The sequence below is a fragment of the Neoarius graeffei genome, chromosome 8 (genome assembly GCF_027579695.1).
Source record: "Neoarius graeffei isolate fNeoGra1 chromosome 8, fNeoGra1.pri, whole genome shotgun sequence".
NCBI lineage: Eukaryota > Metazoa > Chordata > Actinopteri > Siluriformes > Ariidae > Neoarius > Neoarius graeffei.
The window spans coordinates 30,585,621-30,609,135 of NC_083576.1; the positions used below are offsets into that span (position 1 = coordinate 30,585,621).

The 23,515-nt window shown below is 41.2% G+C and overlaps 1 protein-coding gene across 8 annotated transcripts in view; it reads right to left on the minus strand.

The window, feature by feature from the left end:
• rnf145a (ring finger protein 145a) overlaps positions 1-22,897 on the minus strand; it is a 222,266-nt gene extending 199,369 nt beyond the window's left edge. For 5 of the 8 annotated variants that reach the window (XR_009655215.1, XR_009655214.1, XR_009655213.1 and 2 more), the window contains exon 1: positions 22,734-22,897. The gene's annotated coding sequence lies outside the window, so the exon portion shown is untranslated. Of the gene's footprint in view, positions 1-6,006; positions 6,522-22,733 lie in introns of those variants that run through there. The other 3 variants (XM_060927566.1, XM_060927562.1, XM_060927567.1) reach the window with 3 other exon arrangements.
• Between the last annotated feature and the right edge of the window lie 618 nt (positions 22,898-23,515).

The following is a 23,515-nucleotide window of genomic DNA, read 5'->3' on the forward strand; positions in this document are numbered from 1 at the left end:
TTGGGGCGGAATTACCCTATAGCCAACATTCCAACAGATCAGAGGTCTTATATGAGTCTTCAGTAAAATGTGCAGAGCAGAGACCACTTCATAGGCGCCCAATGTGCCCGTGAACTTCTCGTAAATCCACCTTCTGTTGTGTTGCTGCACCAGCCAAAAACACATCTACATGGCATGGCGATAAATTAGCTCAAGATAGAGGATCGGAGTTGCAGTCAGCTCTGTGTTTTAATATAGCGGAAATGGCGAGGAGACCGATAGATTTCCTGTTGTGACGTTATGGACGTCAAGGTCATTCACTCAGACCGCTACCTACAGTGGGGCAAAAAAGTATTTAGTCAGCCACCAATTGTGCAAGTTCTCTCATCTTTTTAAGTGGGAGAGGCCTGTAATTTTCATCATAGGTACACTTCAACTCAGACAGAATGGGGGGAAAGAATCCAGGAAAATCACATTGTAGGATTTTTAATGAATTAATTGGTAAATTCCTCGGTAAAATAAGTATTTGGTCACCTACAAACAAGCAAGATTTCTGGCTCTCACAGACCTGTAACAACTTCTTTAAGCGGGTCCTCTGTCCTCCACTCGTTACCTGTATTAATGGCACCTGTTTGAACTCGTTATCAGTATAAAAGACACCTGTCCACAACCTCAAAACAGTCACACTCCAAACTCCACTATGGCCAAGACCAAAGAGCTGTCAAAGGACACCAGAAACAAAACTGTAGACCTGCACCAGGCTGGGAAGACTGAATCTACAATAGGTAAGCAGCTTGGTGTGAAGAAACCAACTGTGGGAGCAATTATTAGAAAATGGAAGACATACAAGACCAGAGACTCAGATTGTTGGCGCGCCCGCGTCTAAGATGCACTATTTCGAATAATGAACGCATTGTCGAGAGGGGCAGGGGCCAATATGGACGCGAACATTTTATACCCTATTTGGAATGTTTCATGGCGTATTACAGACCCTCCAGGATTTCACGATGTTGCGATTTGCAACTTCAAAGCAAATTCAACCAATCCCCGCGAATTCAGGGCGGTGTTGCAATTATATCCAATCACTGCAACTTTCCCGCAAATTTGACCAATCGTTGGCGTCGTCTTGAGGTGGCGTCGACAAACTACCTTCCACCTTACTTCCGTGTTTTCATTCAAGCGAAGCAGCATGTGAGCAGTGTTGCCAGATTGGGCGGTTTCACGCACACTTGGGCGGTTTTAAGTGCATTTTGGCGGGTTTTGAACATGTTTTGGGCTGGAAAACATCAGCAGTATCTGGCAACATTGCATGATGTGCGAGTCAGTGTTTATATAGGCTTAAATTCTGTTACTGAAAGCATGTTATGTTTATATGGAGCACTTGCATGTGACGTCACAGCCGATCCAGATTGTGACAGACGCCATCTTGTCGGTCAAACGCCATATTCCACCTTCTACTTCTGGTTCTACTTCTGCTTTGACTTCTACCTTTTCTTCTGGAAAACCCTACTATATACAATTCTACTACAACGGCTGCGGCTACAAGCTCTCCCTACCTGTGCACGTTTATGTTTTTTGTGTGTATTTTTGCGTGTTGTTCGTCTGTACCGGACTTCAATATCCACTACAACCGTATGGACTTACTGGACATTGGTTTCCAGCAGAAAATGACGGTTTGTAGCGATTTCCATCGCATGCACAACATTCCGGACGAAGGAAAAAAAAAAAACTCCGGACGAGATAGCGAGACCAGCGGGGTCTCCATGGATTGTTATCGGAAGCAAAGCAAAGGAGGCGGTGCCGGGAGCGGAAGCAAAAGCGAGGCTGCAGACAGGGCTCAAAATTAACTTTTTTTCTGTGTGTCCCCCAGTGGTCCCGAATTCTGTGTTGTATTGTCCCGAATGGAAGCAATAGTGTCCCCATTTTTTTCCTCTCTGAAATAACCAGTGGTTAATATTATCATATGAAGTTACTATTATATTTGTAACTATGCGATTTTGAACCCTTTATATCATTTTTACAATAAGTCACAAGACACAAGCGACATGTCCTATACATCATCTACTTCAAAATTACAGTTATTGCATTTTCAGTTTATTAAACTTTGGCGATCTCACTGTATGAATAGATACTCGTTTATTTAAAAGGGGCCAACTAGCTCATTCAGAAAATGTTTCAACTCCCTACATCTGCAGTACACTTTAGTTGAAAATAAGACCCCTTTTATGTTCATTTCATCTACTTATACCTTGAATATCTGTTGGCACTTATAAGGCCAACTTATAATTTTCACCATTACCGTTATCCATTTTTATGAACTTTCCGTTATCCATTACCGTTATCCATTTTTATGGACTTTCCGTTATCCATTTTTATGAACTTTCCGTTATCCATTTTATGAACTTTCGCTGCCGGGTGCAAATGTTAGCAACATCAGCATAGTGGCAGGTCCGAGCCTAGTTGTGCTGCTGACTGACTAAACTTTCTGAACTAGAAAGACACCAAGAAAACTCACTTATTCTGTTGAACAGTATCTTCCGTCAATATCATTCCTGTTGTATTTTATAACGTGTCTAACAGTGTTCATTAAGTTCATTCAGTTGCTAGCGTTCCCTGCAGACCAGGCGATGACACTTTGGATCCTGAAGGTCCCGGAAACGTTACAGTATGTCTGGGCTTTCAGTTTCTTCCCCGCGGTCGGTCCGCTTCAACCACTTCAGCATTTTTGTTCTGGCAGGAGTCGGCGCAGCGTGTGCGGTAGCAATTCCATTCCAAGTCCATATAATGCGGACTCCGGCCGAAGATTCTAGAACAGAATGCGCTGCTCTGTAGCCTACGGATGCAGGTGCATCGAAAGTGTAGCTACTATGTATTTTTCGCTGTTAACGTTTTAAAATTAAAATTGACAAATTAGGTGAATGTCTACGTATGTGTGACGGCTTTGTAAATAATATTAATGTAGAACTTTTTTTCTAGATCTATTTTTTCCATCGTCCCGGGATTGTCCCAGATATGATAATTTTGTGTCCCGATGACATTTTTTATGGTCCCCGGGACGTCGGGACACCGTTAGTTTCGAGCGCTGGCTGCAGAGCCGGCCTGTTGACTAAGCTCAGAAAACAGCTACTCAAATCTCCACTGCCAAGCCTCTACCTCTCCAACGCCAGATCCATGTAAATAAGACGGACGATTTGGAATTACCTTATTCTATTCTATAATCGGCTGGTCAGTGCTATACTCAATACTTAAGTGACTTACCCGTCCAATGAGGATCCTTGTTTACAAGATGCCACATCTGAGTCGCTGACAAATCCTGAATTTCTGTAGAGATAACTGTCCAGAGATTTATAAGCACACAGTGCTTCACCACTGAACAGCGAGGGAAAGTTAATGAGGTAATTATACACGTCCGGGTATTCCGCTGGCAGTTCAAAATCCGGTCGTGAAAACGCCGTCCGGTAAGCCATAAGGGTCACAAATCTGTAGATCGTTTATTTTAGACACATATATATATATATATATATATAGTTATCTGTTCATTAGAAAAATGAGCCATGTAGTCCGTCGGTTGAAACTGATCCATTCTGTACACGAGTGCAGCAGTATTCAGCGGTGTTTTTGATCGACAAGATGGCGGTTGTGTACTTTCCGGTCACGTGACTGCAAGATCTCTATAGTGAAGGACTGTGCACACAATTTTTTTTTTTTTACTTAATACAAGAAATTAATGGATGCCAACATTTTTGCCAAAATGATATTTTATTTTCCAATGTTTAGGCAGCTTCAGCATCATACTGTGAGATTCTGTTCAAATTGTTTTTTCCTTCTATGAAGCCTGAGCCACTTATTTTATTAGTTTATAATTGTTTAATTTAGTCTTCAGGAGAGACTGCCTACACACAGTACTAGTCTCATATCATCTCTAGCCGCTTTATCCTGTTCTACAGGGTCGCAGGCAAGCTGGAGCCTATCCCAGCTGACTACAGGCGAGAGGCGGGGTACACCCTGGACAAGTCGCCAGGTCATCACAGGGCTGACACATAAACACAGACAACCATTCACACTCATTCACGCCTCCGGTCAATTTATAGTCACCAGTTAACCTAACCTGCATGTCTTTGGACTGTGGGGGAAACCGGAGCACCCGGAGGAAACCCACGCGGACACGGGGAGAACATGCAAACTCCGCACAGAAAGGCCCTCGCCGGCCACGGGGCTCGAACCCAGACCTTCTTGCTGTGAGGCGACAGCGCTAACCACTACACCACCGTGCCGCCACAGTACTAGTATTAATAGTTTTTTTTCTTACATGAAAGCTGAGGCATTTATATTATATTTTAAGGTAACTTCATGTTGTGCTGTGAGGTTCTCTGCACTTTAACTTTTGAACCAACAGGTGCATTTGGATAAGTAAAGCCTATTTTTCTGCATTTTTGTAGTCCTGGTAATCTTTTATATCGGTAAAGATGTTTATAGGACCATTTCTCAGTGTCTGTTTTTTTAATCAATAGTTATTAAGTTATTACTGAAAATTTAACATACTCAATTTTAATCACAAAAAGAGAAAATCGCAACAATTTCTCGCAACTTTCACTTTCTCCCGCAATGTAATCGCAACAAAAACCTAAAAAACACCGCAATTTTTTGGAAAACCCCTGCAGCAGACATTTTAGCCCACAACAATCACAAAAAAGGCCCACGAAATCCTGGGGGGACTGGTATTACTTGACTTCATGGTCTCAATATCGAAAATGTTGCACAAATACACAACTTCCAACATAATTATCTGGATATTCAACAGATTTCAGCATCGGATGAATTTGTTTTGACCGCCGCCATATTGAATATACTTCGGACCCATTCGTGTATTTACGCCGCCCCGTTTGTAGCGTCCCAAGCGAGTAAAACCTGATCCAAGTCTTTCACTAGGTGGCGTCTTACGGTCTATGTACGAGTATTCGAAAGAGACAAGAAAACATGGATAAGAAAAAAAAAAAAAGAAAAATACATTTATTTTGTCATTCTTCGGCAGAGAGTACATTCACCTGAAAAAACTGATACCCAAGGTAGTCATACTAGATTTACAACAACTACTACTGCAACAATCAACTACTACAACAGCTACTACCCATACATGTCAACCTATACGGAATGTCCGTATTTTATACGGATTTGATTCAATAAACGTAGTATACGAGCGTACAAATAAAGTTATACGGATTCTTTAAAAAAATTTCAATATTTAGAGCTATAATCAATTCCCACGATGATAAACGTACTGTACACCACAGACAGCCAGTAAAGAGTCTTATGAAATCGCGCGTTGTGGTAGCGAGACTTCGTTCCACTTTTGATCATGCGCACACCGCATTGCGAGAATCCCGCCAACCGTGAAGTCATAGACATATAAATATAGACGCCGCCTTCTGCGTAGAATCATAAGTCATCCTCGCCGCCATATTGGATGGGGCAAAGTGGAGATTCTTCAGCCGTCTCTGGTATAGCGTCTAGACCAGGGGTGGCCAACCAGTTGGAGACCAAGAGCCACATTTTTTACTGTATTACCGCAAAGAGCCACATCATACACATGGGCACACGAACATCACCCATCCCTTCCTCTCTCTCTCTCACACACACACACACACACACACACACACCCCTCTGCTCAGCCAGATTAATAGTAAATGTCACACACCAACATATTTACTCCTACAGTACTAAGACCACAGGCTGAGGCCAGTCATTTTTAACAATGAACATTGTGTGCACTTACTATGCATGCTGCTTAGTTGGACTCATGGCATTACCAAAAAAAAGCCACACCATACACATGACCACACATGAACATCGCCCTCCCCCCCCTCACTCACTCTCTCTCTCTCTCTCTCTCACACAGACGCACACGCACCTCTGCTCAGCCAGATTAATAGTAAATGTCACATGCCAACATGAGAGAAATTTACTCCTTCAGTCAGTACTAATACCACAGGCCAGTCATTTACAGCAATCAATATTGTGTGCACTTACTATGCATGTTGCTTAGTGGGACTTCTGATATTCCTTGCTTTGAACAATCCTCTTCAAATCTGCCTTGTATTCCATCGTTGCCATTCGAAGCAGTTCTTTCACATGGGTTTCAGTCAGAACAGAACGATGCTTTAACTTCACGTTTCATGGTAGAGAACAGAGACTTGCAGACGTATGTTGACCCAAACATTGACAGTATCTTAAGCGCAGCCCGTTTCACATTCGGGTATTTTTCCAATGGCACACTTTTCCAAAACTCAATGGTGCCTGCCCTCAAAACAGGTTTCAGTTGGTCTTCCTCACGAAGATCGATCATCTCCAACTCAGCCGCAGCCTCATCCGTGACAAGCGGGGCTTTCAAACAGTCCATCTCCGCGTTGAATGGGTCGACGAGGAATGTAACCTGTGGCCTTTTCAGTTGTATATCACGGAACCGGGTTACAAAGCTTTCGTGCAGGTTTTCAATTAGTGTTGCATATCTGGCTCCTTGCTTATTCAGGGAGGCGGGAAGCTTTGAAATGAGCTAATGACAACTGAAACTGACATATAAGGCAGAATGGCTTGCCATTACGTTCAACAAAAAAAAAGTATAAACTCTCCCACTCTGTTAAAAATGTCCTATGTTCGTCTTCATATTTTCGTTTTGCTGTGCATTTTTTCATTGCCATTTTGAGAGGCTACTTGACACAAGATACACCTTGCCCAAAAACTTAGCGATTATCTCATGCACATGCGCATTTGACATGACCTGAAAATACCATAATATACCCAAGCAAAGCGAAGATGTATTTGACGAAAATACCATACTGAACTCAAGCAAAGCGCGCACGCACAAAAAAATAAAAAAATAAAATTCGATATGAACGTAAGAGCCGCATGACACCGGGCAAAGAGCCGCATGCGGCTCGCGAGCCGCGGGTTGGCCACCCAAGGTCTAGACAGTAGCCGAGAATAAAGATGCCTCATTCATGTGCTGCGTTTAACTGTACCCACAGGTTTACCGTCCAAACGAGATCACATGGGATTACCTTTCACAGGTGAGACTGGAAAAATACTTTGTATTCATTCTGAAGGTTTATTGTTATTAATATTGAATAAAAAGTAACTGGGATACATCATTGCTAATTATCATTCAAATTTCAGGTAAATTATTTTAATTTGGATTTTATAAGGGAAATACGGATTTTGGAGGTTGGTTATACAGGTTTGATTGACCAAAGGTTGACATGTATAACTACCACCACTGGTGACTACTACTAAAGACCTACACCAAACTGAAAACAAGTTAAAATAAAATTATAATTTACAAGGAGGAGATAATATAGATGTGATATATAGTGGCCTGTGGTTGAATTCCAAAATACTGCCACTGATTAAACAATATCTCAATATATTTGGTTGAAGCATTGATTTGTCATCTACATTGCTTCATATGGCTTCTTATACCAAAAAAAAAAAAAGCCCCTGGGCTGCCCCAGCTGTTCATTGGGCTCGCTTCACTCACTAGGTTCGCTTCAACTGAAGGATAATCACTGGGCCCCCCATTGTAGAAATGGGCCCGTTTTTTCCCCCAGGAGGGGCCCTGTGGGCCCCTTGACCTGCAAAACAATCTGAGTCTCTGCAAGACCACTGATAATCTCCCTCGATCTGGGGCTCCACGCAAGATCTCACCCCGTGGGGTCAAAATGATCACAAGAACAGTGAGCAAAAATCCCAGAACCACACGGGGGGACCTAGTGAACGACCTGCAGAGAGCTGGGACCAAAATAACAAAGGCTACCATCAGTAACACACTACGCCGCCAGAGACTCAAATCCTGCAGTGCCAGACGTGTCCCCCTGCTTAAGTCCAGGCCCGTCTGAAGTTTGCTAGAGAGCATTTGGATGATCCAGAAGAGGATTGAGAGAATGTCATATGGTCAGATGAAACCAAAATAGAACTTTTTGGTAAAAACTCAACTTGTGTTTGGAGGAGAAAGAATGCCGAGTTGCATCCAAAGAACACCATACCTACTGTGAAGCATGGGGGTGAAAACATCATGCTTTGGGGCTGTTTTTCTGCAAAGGGACCAGGATGACTGATCCGTGTAAAGGAAAGAATGAATGGGGCCATGTATCATGAGACTTTGAGTGAAAACCTCCTTCCATCAGCAAGGGCATTGAAGATGAAACGTGGCTGGGTCTTTCAGCATGACAATGATCCCAAACACACCACCGGGGGCAATGAAGGAGTGGCTTCGTAAGAAGCATTTCAAGGTCCTGGAGTGGCCTAGCCAGTCTCCAGATCTCAACCCCATAGAAAATCTTTGGGGGGAGTTGAAAGTCCGTGTTGCCCAGCGACAGTCCCAAAACATCACTGCTTTAGAGGAGATCTACATGGAGGAATGGGCCAAAATACCAGCAACAGTGTGTGAAAACCTTGTGAAGACTTACAGAAAACATTTGGCCTCTCTCATTGCTAACAAAGGGTATATAACAAAGTATTGAGATAAACTTTTGTTATTGACCAAATACTTATTTTCCACCATAATTTGCAAATAAATTCTTTAAAAAAAAAAAAAAAAAGATTTTCTGGATTTTTTTTTTCCCTCATTTTGTCTCTCATAGTTGAGGTATACCTATGATGAAAATTACAGGCCTTTCTCATCTTAAGTGGGAGAATTTGCACAATTGGTGACTGACTAAATACTTTTTTGCCCCACTGTATATGAAATCACTTTAATCGTAAAAATTACTATATTAGATTTATTGTTAGGGCTTAAAACTATTCCTGTGCCATTCTTGAGGTCTCAAGGCATTTATAAACGAAAGTGAGGCCATGGCTCTGCGTATATGGGTCCATCTCAGAAACTGGGCTCTCATTTGGGACATTATGGTCAAAAAATAATTTTCTAATTTTACTTTTTTTGTTGCATTTACCTAACACTCAATGTTTCTTTTGTCATGTTTAATAAGAATATAGTATCTTGCTTTATCTGGCCTCCACTGCAGAAATTTTTTGATTACAATTCAAATGCTTTTGTAAAATTGATTTACATATAAAATAACTACATGAATTAAAGCCCCTCCTTCACAGACGAGTGAAAATATTGAATAAAAATTCTCTTTTTGATTGCTTGGGTTAAAAATGCCAAGTTATGATGACTGAATTGATTATTCACTTTAATATAAATAATATGATACATTTTGGGTATTTGATATGGCGAAATAGGACACAATGGAAAAAAAAAAAAATCAAGAACACACCGGAAAGATGAGAATAACTGCGCTGGTAAAAGAACAGCGACTGTACTGGCTGAAGGTCGCGCGGGTCTCTGCTGCAGCGCACGAGCAACGGGACATCACTACCGCACCGGACGGAGCGGGGGCGGGGCAAAATGACTGACCGTAGATTCTATCAAAAGTTCAAGCTAAATTGACCATGGTTGCAAAATATTAGCCAAAAATACTTTCATATTTTGTAGTGTTTGCGTAAGATGAAAAAGAAACAAGCATTCTATTGCCTTGTACTGCAAGACTAAAAATAAAACTGTCAAAATTCACCTTTTCAGTGATAACGTCCGAACAGATCACTCGTGTAAAAGAAAGACCGCAAATGGAAGCACGATCAACTAACTGTTGGAGTGGAAAATTCCATTCTACACATGTAAATTGTTAATGTGTCCCCTTCCCCACACACAAAACATGCTACGGTTAAAAAAAATAAATTAAAAACTCATTTTATAGCTCAGAAATTCATACAAGACCATCGTAACATTCTGCAAGAAACGTATTCTATACCTAACTTTCAGCTTTCATTTTAAAAAGAAAACCTCAGATTTATAACTAAATCATTATATGGCGCAGTGATTTTAAGTTACTACTTTTGGTGAGGTAGTGACCTTGACCCTGAGGCTTTCCATTTAGATCAAAACACACAATCGTATTGGTTTTGGGTATGCGGAAAATGGAGTTACAACGGTGATCAAATATTTTGCATGATGTTTTATTATGATTATTCTGTGAGCGCACCAATCCTTAGGTGTATAAAAGTTACAACTTAAAATACAATTAGTGGTAACTGTAGACTTTTCAGTGGACTACAACCTTTTTGAGGGAATGCGATGTAGTCAACCATTTATGATGTCCCAGATCAAGCTGCCATTTTTCCACAAATTTGCCAAATTCTGAATAGAGTATTCACATCAAAGATTTAGTTTTATCTGTATTTCTTTTAGGGATCGACCGATATGTTTTTTTTTCAGGGCCGATACCGATTATTATGGAATTGGGATGCTGATAACTGATATGTGCAACCAATAAATGTAAACATTATAATTCACATGAAATTAATCATAGCACACACTGACAGACCTTCATATCCATGAAATGTATGTTTAATTGTAAAATTGAACATGAAATTTTGTGCAGGGAGATGCCAGCAGCATTTGTACAATAAAGTCAAACATTAGTTAGAATAAAATGAGAAAATAAAAAATATTCACCAATAAAAAAATAAAATCACTCCCTACTATATTACAGCTCACCATTTTCAGTGGAAAATAAATGAAAATACACTCTGGATTCTGGATAGAGAAAGTGAGAACGGAGTGTTAAAAGCTCTGGTTAAAAGGAACGGCTGCTCCTTTAAGAGTATATCACTTTCTGAATCAGAAGTACTAGCGAGGAGAATCACTAGCGAGGAGAATCACTTGCGCAAGAATTATAAATACTAGTGGAGTACATTACAGCGCAATGTGAAGTAGCATAAGAACATTTAAATCAAGAGTTTAATTGATGTATTTCGTTCATTACCGTTTATCCAAGCAAGTGCGCATCCACGACACAATTAATTACTGAGCCCACAACAAGCGTCCTGACAAACTCCCTACAGTATTACATAGCCTACTAGCACCATATCACACCTGGCTTGTTTAAATGTTCAAATAGCGCTTTATAAAGTTACCTAACATATACAAGTGCAATGCGCTTTTTGAGCACGAGTCATGAAGTTTACTCATCACCATAACAAATAGCCAGTAGGCTTGCGCTAACCTACAGAGCACAAACACTACGTTTTATTTCGTCTTCCCTTGACCACCTCTCTGTATGGCTGTCATTCTACTGTTCGAGTAGAACTACTGACACATTCACAACGTTTCCAGACGGGGATTTAAAAATGACTGCAGCCTACATTATGCTGGGGATTGCTTACTATGGACAACATTACATATAGTTTCAGCGAGACTAGTTGGTTGTAGGCTAATTCAAGTGCTTCCTTCCATGAGCTAAGTTTGCCTGGCTACACAGATGCAAATGGACAATTTTAACGAGTAGTAGATGAAGAATGTAAACATATAATGATGTTGTGCTTTTGCAACTTGTGTGTTTGTGACTCACTGCGGCAAAAGCAGCGTGTCCTTACCTTGAAGTGGGATCTGCTTCTGCCCGAGTGCCCATACGGCCGCCTTGAAACAGTTCACAGTGTTTAGCTAGACGTGTTGATTGGCTGTATCCCTTGTGCCGCTTCTGCCCGAGTGCCCGTACGGCCACCTTGAAACAGTTCACAGCGTTTAGCTACACGTGTCAATTGGCTATATCTCTTGTGCCAAACAAATCAGATGTTGTGGTGGGCGGGACCGTGTTCTTGAACTCCGAGAGGCGAGTGCAGGAAAGGACGTGCAGTGACCGTCGCGTTAGGAACGAAATGGCTGCAAAAAGGCATGTTATCGGCATATCGGTGGAAATTATGGCCGATACCGATAACCCTAAAAATGCAGAATATCGGCCAGGCCAATTATCGGTCGACCCTTAATTTCGTTCATCATTTTATTTCAAATTAAAACCAACACCATTCAAAACCGTATAGTTTATTGACTGTATATTTAGTGGGGTACCCCCACAGTACCCAGTTTCTGAGACAGACCCATATTCTTTAAGAAAACACATTTGGAGTTTGCCCAACAGCATGTGGCAGACTCCCCAAACACACTGAAGACTCTCAGATCAAAGGAGACCAAAACTGATCTTTTTGCCCATCATGGGAAATGCCATGTGTGGTGCAAACCCAACACCCTGAGAACACCATTCCTACAGTAAAGCATGGTGGTGGCAGCATTATGCTGTGGGGATGTTTTTCATCTGCAGGGACAGGAAAGCTGGCCAGGACTGAAGGAATGATGGATGGCACTAAATACAGGGCAATTCTGGAGGAAAACCTGTTTGAGTCGGCCAGAGGTTTGAGACTGGGATGAAGGTTCACATGAAGGTCCAGCAGGACAAGGACCCTAAACATACTGCTAAAGCTACACTGGAATGGTTTAAAAGGGAAACATTTAAATGTCTTCGAATGGCCTAGTCAAAGCCCAGACCTCAAACCAACTGAGAATCTGTGGCATAACTTGAAGATTGCTGGACACCAACGCAACCCATCTAACTTGGGAGTTGGAGCAGTTTTGCCTTGAGGAATGGGCAAAAATCCCAGTGGCTAGATGTGCTCAGGTAATAGAGACATATCCCAAGAGACTTGCAGCTGTAATTGCAACAAAAGGTGGCTCTACAAAGTATTGACACTTTCCCCCCTTCCTTTTCTCTCCTGGGATACCTGTGCACACTCCCCCCAATTTTAATTATTGTTTGTCACAATAAAAACAATTTTCACCTTCAAAAGTTGTAGGCGTGTTGTGTAAATCAAATGGTGCCAAACCCCCCCCCCAAAAAAAATCCATTTTAATTCCAGCTTGTAATGCGACAAAAACACATACTTTTGCAAGACATTGTACACACACACACACACACAGAGCAGACTCATACCCTGCCTTGGGAAGGCTTTTGTTGCCTCTAAATGTTACATCCAGGTTGGCAACTGGGTATTTTTTTTTTAAGAATTAGAAGGCTTTATTTGGTGGCTGTGTATAACGAAGGTAAATGGTGTACTTGTGAGCCGATTGAGTCACAGGCAGATATCCGGTTTCAGTGCAAATTGTTGCATCCAGTTAAGCCTATTTTAGCAATATCATAACTTTTAAAATGAATAAATTGTTGTTAGGAACTCGTATTTTTAATTTAAATGTGCAGACACAACATCAGGGCATTTGCCGTGATTGGCAAACGACGTTTACTTTTAGGGTTTTGTTTTCCTTTAAAGAAAATGGTGTACTTCTGTCATTTTTACTTCTTACCGAGAATAAGATAAAGTTGTGTGTTGGGAGGTGCAGGGGTCATTGTTTTTCCATGATATAAACTGCCTCAGTGTATTCATGAAATATTCTAAGCTTTGTCACAAATAAAAATTGTAGCACATCACTTTCTTGCTGGTTAAATTTCATCTATAAAACAATAAAACTGATTTTACAAAAAGTAATTCTGAAATTGCTTCAGTTCCAATAGCAGTTTTAAGTCCAATTAGAATTGACCAAAACAGCTTCTGGGACTGTTGCATTGAACTACATTACAATGTATTAATCTGGAAGGTCCTTTTTTCTGGCCATTGATTCCTGTATGTTCCTAATATTAGTGATATATCTACATTCAGTGAGCATATATTTGCTTCAAAGGTTGCCAAAGTATCGCTTTCATGTTGTGGTTTGGAACAAATATAATTTGGAAGTGAAAACATGATATGTAACCGTAAATCTAACTGTTGACAAATCTGACTTTTCTACGTCAGGCTCGGCAGAAACTGACATGCACGAAGAACTCCAGGAGAAACCACTAAAAATCTGTGTGCGCCATGAGTCCCATGCCATCGGTATCAAACACTGACAGACTACCCATGGTGAAAGCTTTGGACAGTCTGGAAAAAGCATGCTCCCTTCTGCTCTGGCTAATTTATGCTTTCAATCGGAAGCATCCTCCAATACTTCTGAGGTATTTCAGCAGCCGTTTGTTGGCCTGGACCCCCTGTGACCTAAACCCTCAGCAAAATACTCTAACTGCTTTTACTGTGCTGTTGTGAGCCTCAACGGTATTGTTGACATTTAAACTGTACTTGAGAATTGTGCATTTTAAAATGTGCCAACCAGCAGCAGTAGGTTACTCCCAGTAGGTTATTTTTTCCAACAAGGAAAATATAAAATTGTCATTCATGGTTTGAATATTTGTGTTGTTACAAAACTGATTAACTTCTGTGCCAGTAACATTTAATTTTGTTCACTTGCAAGGTTAAGAAAGCCTACATAGGACTGCTTGCAACACGAAATTTATGCTTCCAACAGATACAGACTGTTTTTTGGTTGTTTTTTTTTCCTGGTGGTTCTTATGCCATCCATAAAGATCATAGCTAGTACCAAAAAAAAAAAAAAAAGTCTCCATTCCCTCATCTTCAAAGTTCTCACATCAAAATGATGAAGCCAAAAAAAAAAAAAAGTTTAGAAACTGTATAGGGTTGTTGTAAACATTGTATTAACATTCAAGTTAATGTAGATTCTGAATTGAAACTTTAGTCATTTCTTTTTTTTGGGAGTAAATGTACATGTTCAAGTTAAGTGGAACTTATGTAAAATAAAAACTGTTTAGCCCTTTGATTTTTGTATTTAACTCTTCTCCGACCCGTTCAATATCATGCTTGCTGAACGGAATATCTGATAGACCACTCAACATCAGCCAATATCATTTAAAATACGTCACTCAGATCCATAATACATTTTGCATGAAAAATGCAAGTTTTTCAACAGAAGATAAACTTCATATCTTTGCGCCAACGTGTGATTCTTATTATATAGACACATTCACAAACATTTATATAAAAAGTATCCAGATTTATCAAAACAGTATCAATTTCCTCACGAGTGACATGGACATGTAGAAAAAAAGCCAGCCAATATCTCATATCATCTCTAGCCGCTTTATCCTGTTCTACAGGGTCGCAGGCAAGCTGGAGCCCATCCCAGCTGACTACGGGCAAAAAGCGGGGTACACCCTGGACAAGTCGCCAGGTCATCACAGGGCTGACACAGACAACCATTCACACTCACATTCACACCTACGGTCAATTTCGAGTCACCAGTTAACCTAACCTGCATGTCTTTGGACTGTGGGGGAAACCGGAGCACCCGGAGGAAACCCACGCGGACACGGGGAGAACATGCAAACTCCGCACAGAAAGGCCCTCGCCGGCCACGGGACTCAAACCCGGACCTTCTTGCTGTGAGGCAACAGCACTAACCACTACACCACCGTGCCGCCCCTAGCCAGCCAATATAATAATAATAATAATAATAATAATAATAATATACACACACTCCCAGTTTTTTAATGTCCGTTGGCATGTTTTTCCTCTTGTAAATGTGCATGAAGAATATCCAATGAAGTTTTGGTAGCCTTTTGGGTGTTCAACGTGTCTCTTTCCCAGCGAACAAAGAAATGCCCCTGAATATTCACATCAGCTCCGACACGTGACGTCATGCTGTCTTGAAAACCATGCAATATCAAACCATATTCAATGCTCATTCTCCATTTGGGAGAGTGACATAATACACATAGGATAAGTAATATGCTAACAATATTGCACGCTATCAAACCAAATGAATGAAACCCAGTAGAAGGGAATAGAATACAATGTTTTTATTCCATCAAAAAATGTGTCCCATATGTATAACGATTTCCGATTTCACTCCAGTGACATCACTCCCAGCGTTTTCCCGTTATTATCCCTGTCCCAAAATAGGCAGTGGTCAGGACCCTGAACAATGATCACCCTGACCCCCATTGTCATGAAGTGCTTTGAGCAGCTGGTCCAAGCACACATCAAAAACATCATTCCCCTCCCAGACCAACACCAATTTGCCTACAGGTCAAACAGGTTAACGGAGGATGCCATTTCACTGGCCTGTCACACTGCCCTGCAACACCTGGAGCTGTGGGACAGTTGTGCGCAAATACTGTTCAGTGATTACAGCTCTGCCTTTAACACCAATTAAACTGGCCATCAAACTGAATAACCTTGGACTGAACACACACCTATGCAACTGGATTCTGGACTATCTTACCAACAGACCACAGATTGTGTACATGGGTAAACACACCTCCACCTCCCTGAACACTGGAGTACCATAGGGTTGTGTGCTCAGCCCCCTCCTCTACTCCCGCTTCACACACAACTGCAAACCCATACGTGATTCCAACATCATTATGAAGTTTGCAGACGATACAACTGATAGGTCTGATCTCTGATAACAACGAGTCAACCTACAGGGAAGAGGTCGAGAAACTAGAGTGCTGGAATCGAGACGACAACCTCGTCTTGAACTTCAAAAAGACAAAAGAACTCATCATGGACTTCAGGAGACCGAAGCATAGAGGCCACCATTCCATCAGTGGCAAGAATGTGGAGGGAGTCAATATTTCCAATTTCTTGGCATACACATCAGCCAGGACCTGTCATGGACTACAAACACTTCAGCACTGGCTAAAGGTCTTCAGAGGCTCCATTTCCTGAGGACCCTGAGGAAAGCACAACTGCCTCAACAGCTGCTGATGAACTTCTACAGGTGCACCATAGAGTCAGTGATCACGTACTGCATCACTGTGTGGTACTTGGGCTGTACCTTGGAAGATAAGACGACCCTGCAGTGCATCATAAAAACAGCTCAGCGGATCACAGGCACTCCACTTCCATCACTGGAAGAAATCCATCACAGCCGGTGCACCCACAGAGCCAAAAACATCAAGGACCCAACCCATCCTGGACACACTCTTTGCCCCTCTGCCATCTGGAAAGCACTACAGAACTCTCCACACCCATACAACCCACCTGAAGAACAGTTTTTACCCCACAGCTATCACTACTGAACTCACAACACTCACTGCCCCCCTCCAACTAATCCACAGGTCTGAACAGCACACCTCCACTCACTCACTGCTGCTTCTATACTACTGTGCAAAACAGCCCATGGCATTTGACTGGTTCTGTAAATTCATGTATATTACTATATAATCTACACTAGTGCAATAACATACTCGTACAATATTCCTCTATATGCAATACTCATGCACTTTTTTTTTTTAAATACATAATCTTATGCCTTCATTTATACATATTACCTCAATTAGGGATGTTAACCGATGACTGATGGTTGACCGAATCAACGTCAACCGGTTAATTTTTTGGGGGTTGTAGGTTAAAAAAAAAAAAAAAATCAATCGTTTTGAAGCTGCCGATTTTGGAGCAGAGAACCTGGAATTCTGTGTTGTAAACGCTTGGGGCATGCCATGCGGTGTAAGGACGACAGCTGACAAATCAGAAAAACCCATTCAGTCATGTCCCGCCCTCCCGCCCCAGTTGTGTTTATGAATAAAAAAATAGTGATTTTCGGAGTGGGGTATTTGTAGACCACAGTGTTTTCTATTTCAACTTGTTTAAACCTGTTAACTTGTTAGCCTATGTATTTCCAAGAACAACTGTTTTTTGTGTGACCCTTGACAGAAGTTGACTGTATTTGTGAAAAATAAAAAGTATCAGGCTAGAGTTTTTAGCTTACAAATTACTATTCCGTTTTTTTTTTTTTATTATTATTATTAGAAGGCACATCGAGTTTAGTCCTGCCTTGGCCAGTGCATTCTGAAAGTATGTTTCGGTCTGTAGCCAACAATGCATTTTATTGCAGATCATATCTCTCCACACAAACTAAAGGCGCAGATGCCGACTTTTGGAGGGAAGGGGAGAGAATGAAATGACAGCGGTGTCTGGAGGGGGAGTGACAAACGCAGCTTTCATGTCTGTGAGCCAAGTCGGTGACGGCTTCAGAGCAACTTCAATACCATGCAGTAATGGCGTGTTGATATTGGTAACGGCGTTATAACGATTGTAGCTAATTTATTAGATTACCCGGCATTATAACAGCCTTTATTTTAACGCCGTTATTCCCATCACTGAATGTTATGTACAGTGGTGCTTGAAAGTTTGTGAACCCTTTAGAATTTTCTACATTTCTGCATAAATATGACCTAAAACATCATCAGATTTTCACACAAGTTCTAAAAGTAGATAAAGAGAACCCAGTTAAACAAATGGAGACAAAAACATTATACTTGGTCATTTATTTATTGAGGAAAATGATCCAAATGTTCCATATCTGTGAGTGGCAAAAGTATAGGATTAGCAGTTAATTTGAAGGTGAAATTAGAGTCAGGTGTTTTCAATCAGTGGGATGACAATCAGGTGTGAGTGGGCACCCTGTTTTATTTAAAGAACAGGGATCTATCAAAGTCTGATCTTCACAACACGTGTTTGTGGAAGTGTATCATGGCACGAACAAAGGAGATTTCTGAGGACCTCAGAAAAAGCGTTGTTGATGCTCATTAGGCTGGAAAAGGTTACAAAACCATCTCTAAAGAGTTTGGACTCCACCAATCCACAGTCAGACAGATTGTCTACAAATGGAGGAAATTCAAGACCATTGTTACCCTCCCCAGGAGTGGTCGACCAACAAAGATCACTCCAAGAGCAAGGCGTGTAATAGTTGGTGAGGTCACAAAGAACCCCAGGATAACTTCTAAACAACTGAAGGCCTCTCTCGCATTGGCTAATGTTAATGTTCATGAGTCCACCATCAGCAGAACACTGAACAATGGTGTGCATGACAGGGTTGCAAGGAGAAAGCCACCGCTCTCCAAAAAAAAAAAAAAAAAAACCATTGCTGCTTGTCTGAAGTTTGCTAAAAGATCACATGGACAAGCCAGAAGGCTATTGGAAAAATGTTTTCTGGATGGATGAGACCAAAATAGAACTTTTTGGTTTAAATGAGAAGCGTTATGTTTGGAGAAAGGAAAACACTGCATTCCAGCATAAAAACCTTATCCCATCTGTGAAACATGGTGGTGGTAGTTTCATGGTTTGGGCCTGTTTTGCTGCATCTGGGCCAGGACGGCTTGCCATCATTGATGGAACAATGAATTCTGAATTATACCAGCGAATTCTAAAGGAAAATGTCAGGACATCTGTCCATGAACTGAATCTCAAGAGAAGGTGGGTCATGCAGCAAGACAATGACCCTAAGCACACAAGTCGTTGTACCAAAGAATGGTTAAAGAAGAATAAAGTTAATGTTTTGGAATGGCCAAGTCAAAGTCCTGACCTTAATCCAATCGAAATGTTGTGGAAGGACCTGAAGCGAGCAGTTCATGTGAGGAAACCCACCAACATCCCAGAGTTGAAGCTGTTTTGTAAAGAGAAATGGGCTAAAATTCCTCCAAGCCGGTGTGCAGGACTGATCAACAGTTACCGGAAACGTTTAGTTGCAGTTATTGCTGCACAAGGGGGTCACACCAGATACTGAAAGCAAAGGTTCACATACTTTTGCCCCTCACAGATATGTAATATTAGATCATTTTCCTCAATAAATAAATGACCAAGTATAATATTTTTGTCTCATTTGTTTAACCAGGTTCTCTTTATCTACTTTTAAGACTTGTGTGAAAATCTGATGATGTTTTAGGTCATATTTATGCAGAAATGTAGAAAATTCTAAAGGGTTCACAAACTTTCAAGCACCACTGTACTTCTTCTAGCACTTGACTTTATTTTCAATGCCATCATGGCCAACTGAAACTGTCTCTAAGCTGGAGCCATTTGTCCTCTGCTCCAATACAAACCCCTCGACATCGGTGCCACGTTTGACTAAATGTTTCGCGCTGTAGAAAAGGTAATGTGAGTGGAGGGCAGCAGCTGGGACTGAATGTGCAGATGCTCGCGGTTAGATTTAGAATAGATTCTAATAATTCCAATTCTAGAATTTTAAACTCATAGGTTAACCGACTTTAACCGGCTAATGAGGCTCGGTGGTCGGTCAAGATTTTTAGTTTTCGCCATCCCTAACCTCAATAACTCAATTTTACTGTGTATATTTGTGTTTGTATTACTTTTTATTGAAGTACTTTTATATTTTTTTAAATACTTTTATGCTTTAGTAAATTTAACTGAGCATCTGCTGGCTTGTTCCAAACATCATCTCACTGTACTTGTACAGTTAGAGGCATCTTGTATCTTGAAAAGACGCACGCTGTCAAAACGGCAAACCTGTTCAAAATTAATTCTTTTGATTAACTTGCATTTTTTTGTGGAGGTGTCCATATAAAAGAATATTACATGGTTGTGCAAAGATATTAAGTTTATCTTCTCCTGTTGAAAATATTTTCACTCGTTTTCTTTGCTCACTCGTGAATATATTCATCACTAAAAGAAACTTCATATCTTTAAGCAACCATGTAACAAATACATAAAATGTAATTTTAGAAAAGTATCTAATCATTTTTAATAGGTAGCATGTACGCATATTGATTTGAGAATTAAATACGTCCATTTTAACTCCCCCCCCCCCCCCCCCCCAAAAAAAAAAAAGCCAATATTTAAGTACAACATACCTGATTAAGAGATACTTTCAGGTCCTGAAACTGACAAAGTTGGTTGAACTCAAAGCCCAATGCCTAACACTCTCACTGTGTTACATAAAGGAAATTATTTTTACAGTGTTTCAGGTGAGTAATGAGGTAAAATAATTAAATAATGGTGTGACTTGAAACAGGTGATCATAATCATGGGTTTGGTACAAAAGCAGTATCCAGGAAAGGCCTAGTCTTTGAGGAGTCCCGGATGTAAGGAGTAATTTTTTTTTTTTTTTAATAAAAAGACATGAATTTCAAGAGACAGAAAGTTGTGAATTCATACCAAATATTTAAAAATTTCCAGTTAATGTCTACACACAATAAAGAGAAGGTACTCTAGAGCTTAGGAAGGGCCTGGGCTCAGGGTGGCAGAACAAAACCCACAGAGGGTTAAAGACCCTGCTCAAGGGTCCAACAGTGAAGATTTGAAGTCACAACCACCCCATCAGTAGTACAGCATTACAGCTATGAGTGATCCCTTCCATGGTTCACATAACAGGGTTTTACACCAATCAGCCACAACATTATGGTTTATTACAATGGCAACTGCCAGTCAGTTCTCAAATTCAATATGTTGGAAGCAGAAAAAAAAAAAATGGGCAAGTGTATGGATCTGAGTAACTTTGACAAGGGCCAAACTGTGATGGCTAGATAAAGGAGTCAGAGCATCTCCAAAACAGCAGGTCTTGTGGGGTGTTTTCAGTATCTAGTCCTTAGTGGCGAGTACCTACCAAAGCACACCCGGTGAACCGGTGATAAGGACACAGACACCCAAGGCTCACTGACGCATGTGAGGAATGAAGGCTAGCCCATTTGGTCCGATCCCACAAACTGCTGAAAAAGTTAAATACTGGTTATGATAGAAAGATGTCAGAACACAGTGCATCACAGCTTTCGGCATATGGGGCTGCGTAGCAGTAGATGGATTACAGTGGCCATGCTGACCCCTGTCCAAAGCCGAAAGTGCCTACACTGGCCACATGAGCATCAGGAGTGGACCGTGGCTCAATGGAGGAAGTCAGCTTGATCTGATCAATCATGTTTTCTTTTATATCCTGTGGATAACCAGGTGTGTGCGTACATCACTTACCTGGGGAAGAGACAGCACAGGATGCACTGTGGGAAGAAGGCAAGTGGGTAGAGGCAGGGTGAAACACTGGGCAATGTTCTGCTGGGAAACACTGGGTCCTGGTATTAATGTGGATGTTACTTTGACACATAGAACCTACCTAAACACTGGTGCAGACCAAGTACACCCCTTCATGGTAACAGTAATAGCAGTGGCCTCTTTCACAGGGCTAACACACCCTGCCACACTGCAAACATTGTCAGGAATGGTTTGAGGAACATGACAAAGTTAATGGTGTGTGAACAGGCCTCCAAATTCCCCAGATCTCAATCCAATCAAGTATCTGGGGATGTTCTGAACAAACAAGCCTGAGCCACAGAGGTTCCACCTTGCAACTTAGAGGACTTAAAGGATCTGCTGCTAATGTCTTGGTGCCAGATACCACAGCACACCTTCAGAGGTCTTGTGGAGTCCATGCCTTGACAAATCAGAGCTGTTCTGGCAGCACAAAGGGGACACGATATCAGGCAGCTATGTTATGGCTAGTTGTTGTATAGCCTACTTAATACACCAACACTGTAAACATAACCGACAATGCGGTGTTGCTAAGTGTGATGAGTCTTGTTTAACACTGAAAGTGAAAGATCACCTTCAGTGATCATGTGTATCCAGCCAGGATCAGAGAAACTCTGTAGATGTTAAATCTACACACTGTAGAGCTTTATTACTGAGGATTTCGTGGAATATTATTGCCCTGTACCTGCTGCCTTGGGCTCCATAACCAGAAAATGCCAATGAACCCCAATTACCTCGCGCTCATTAAAAATTCATGAGGGGTGACCATCCATTTGTACGGGAATCTGAAGCAGGATACGCCTGTTGCAGTATTTTAAATAAACAGCGCGTGTATACAGGCAATCCCTGCAAAATAAAATAGTCATGACGCCATGGGCTAAACGCATTTTGTGCTAAACGCAGACAGACGAACCAGTTGTGCTCTCTGTCGTGACGTTTAGCGCGGAGACCTAGGGTGAGCAACGAAGACCTAAATGAGCGTACTACTCTATGAGCACGTCCCAAATCATATTTAGCACGAGAAAAAAAAAATACTTAAATATAATGGTCTAATAAGGTTCAGGTTATATTGCTCTGAGAACGTGATCATGCGTTTTCTATGACGATGCTCAGATGAACTCTAGTAACCCATTCGAATAACAAAGCCAAACATGGGAGGATTGCTAGTGCCTGCTGAATCAACCGTTTTCGCAGAACAAAAAAAAAAAAAATAGCCCACTTACAGAACAAAAACCACCGCAACTCCTCCAGGCAACGATTCGCGACGTTTCTCCGGTCGAATGTCAGCTATTCTTGAAGGGCAATATAGCGTGTAGCTGACTCAAAAAAGCGGCATCCATAACGAGAAGAGAAACGAAAACCTCGACTCTACTCACTTCATCCCGCAGCCATTAGAGAGAAGAAGAATTGGAGGCGCTACTAAGCATGCGCATTACCGCCAAAGAGGATTACAAGGGGGAGGGGAAGAAATGGCAGTTAGAAGATACTGGACCTTATAAGAGCTGACTTGTGGATATGAGTAATAATTGATAAAGGTTATATCTTTTGTATATTTTTTATTCGTAAAGATACTGTGATCCCGATAGCTATAAAATCGATTTTGTAGGAAAATATAAATTGTGAAGCAACGTTTCCAACTTCCAAACGCTGGTCCATTGCTGAAGTGATGCCGGAGGCGAAAGGAGAGGGTATTGCGTTTTAAATTCAAAACATTTGCCTAGCTCCTAATTAGTCCAATTGTATTTTTCGTCCTGCTGGGAGTGTCCCCAGAATTTTTGTTTGTTTGTTTTAGTGGTCTTGAAATATTAAATTTCCAATTTATGACATTTATATTGGTATCAGAACTTGCAAGTGGATCATGTATTTGCTGATAGTTAATAACAGTACTTATTTTTTTCGCTGTACGGTTTCCTGCGCTCTGATTGGCTGGTGAGCGGGTCCGTATCCTACGGTACAGACCCCGGTTACGGACCTCTGGCGACTCGCTCGTTCACAGCAACAACAA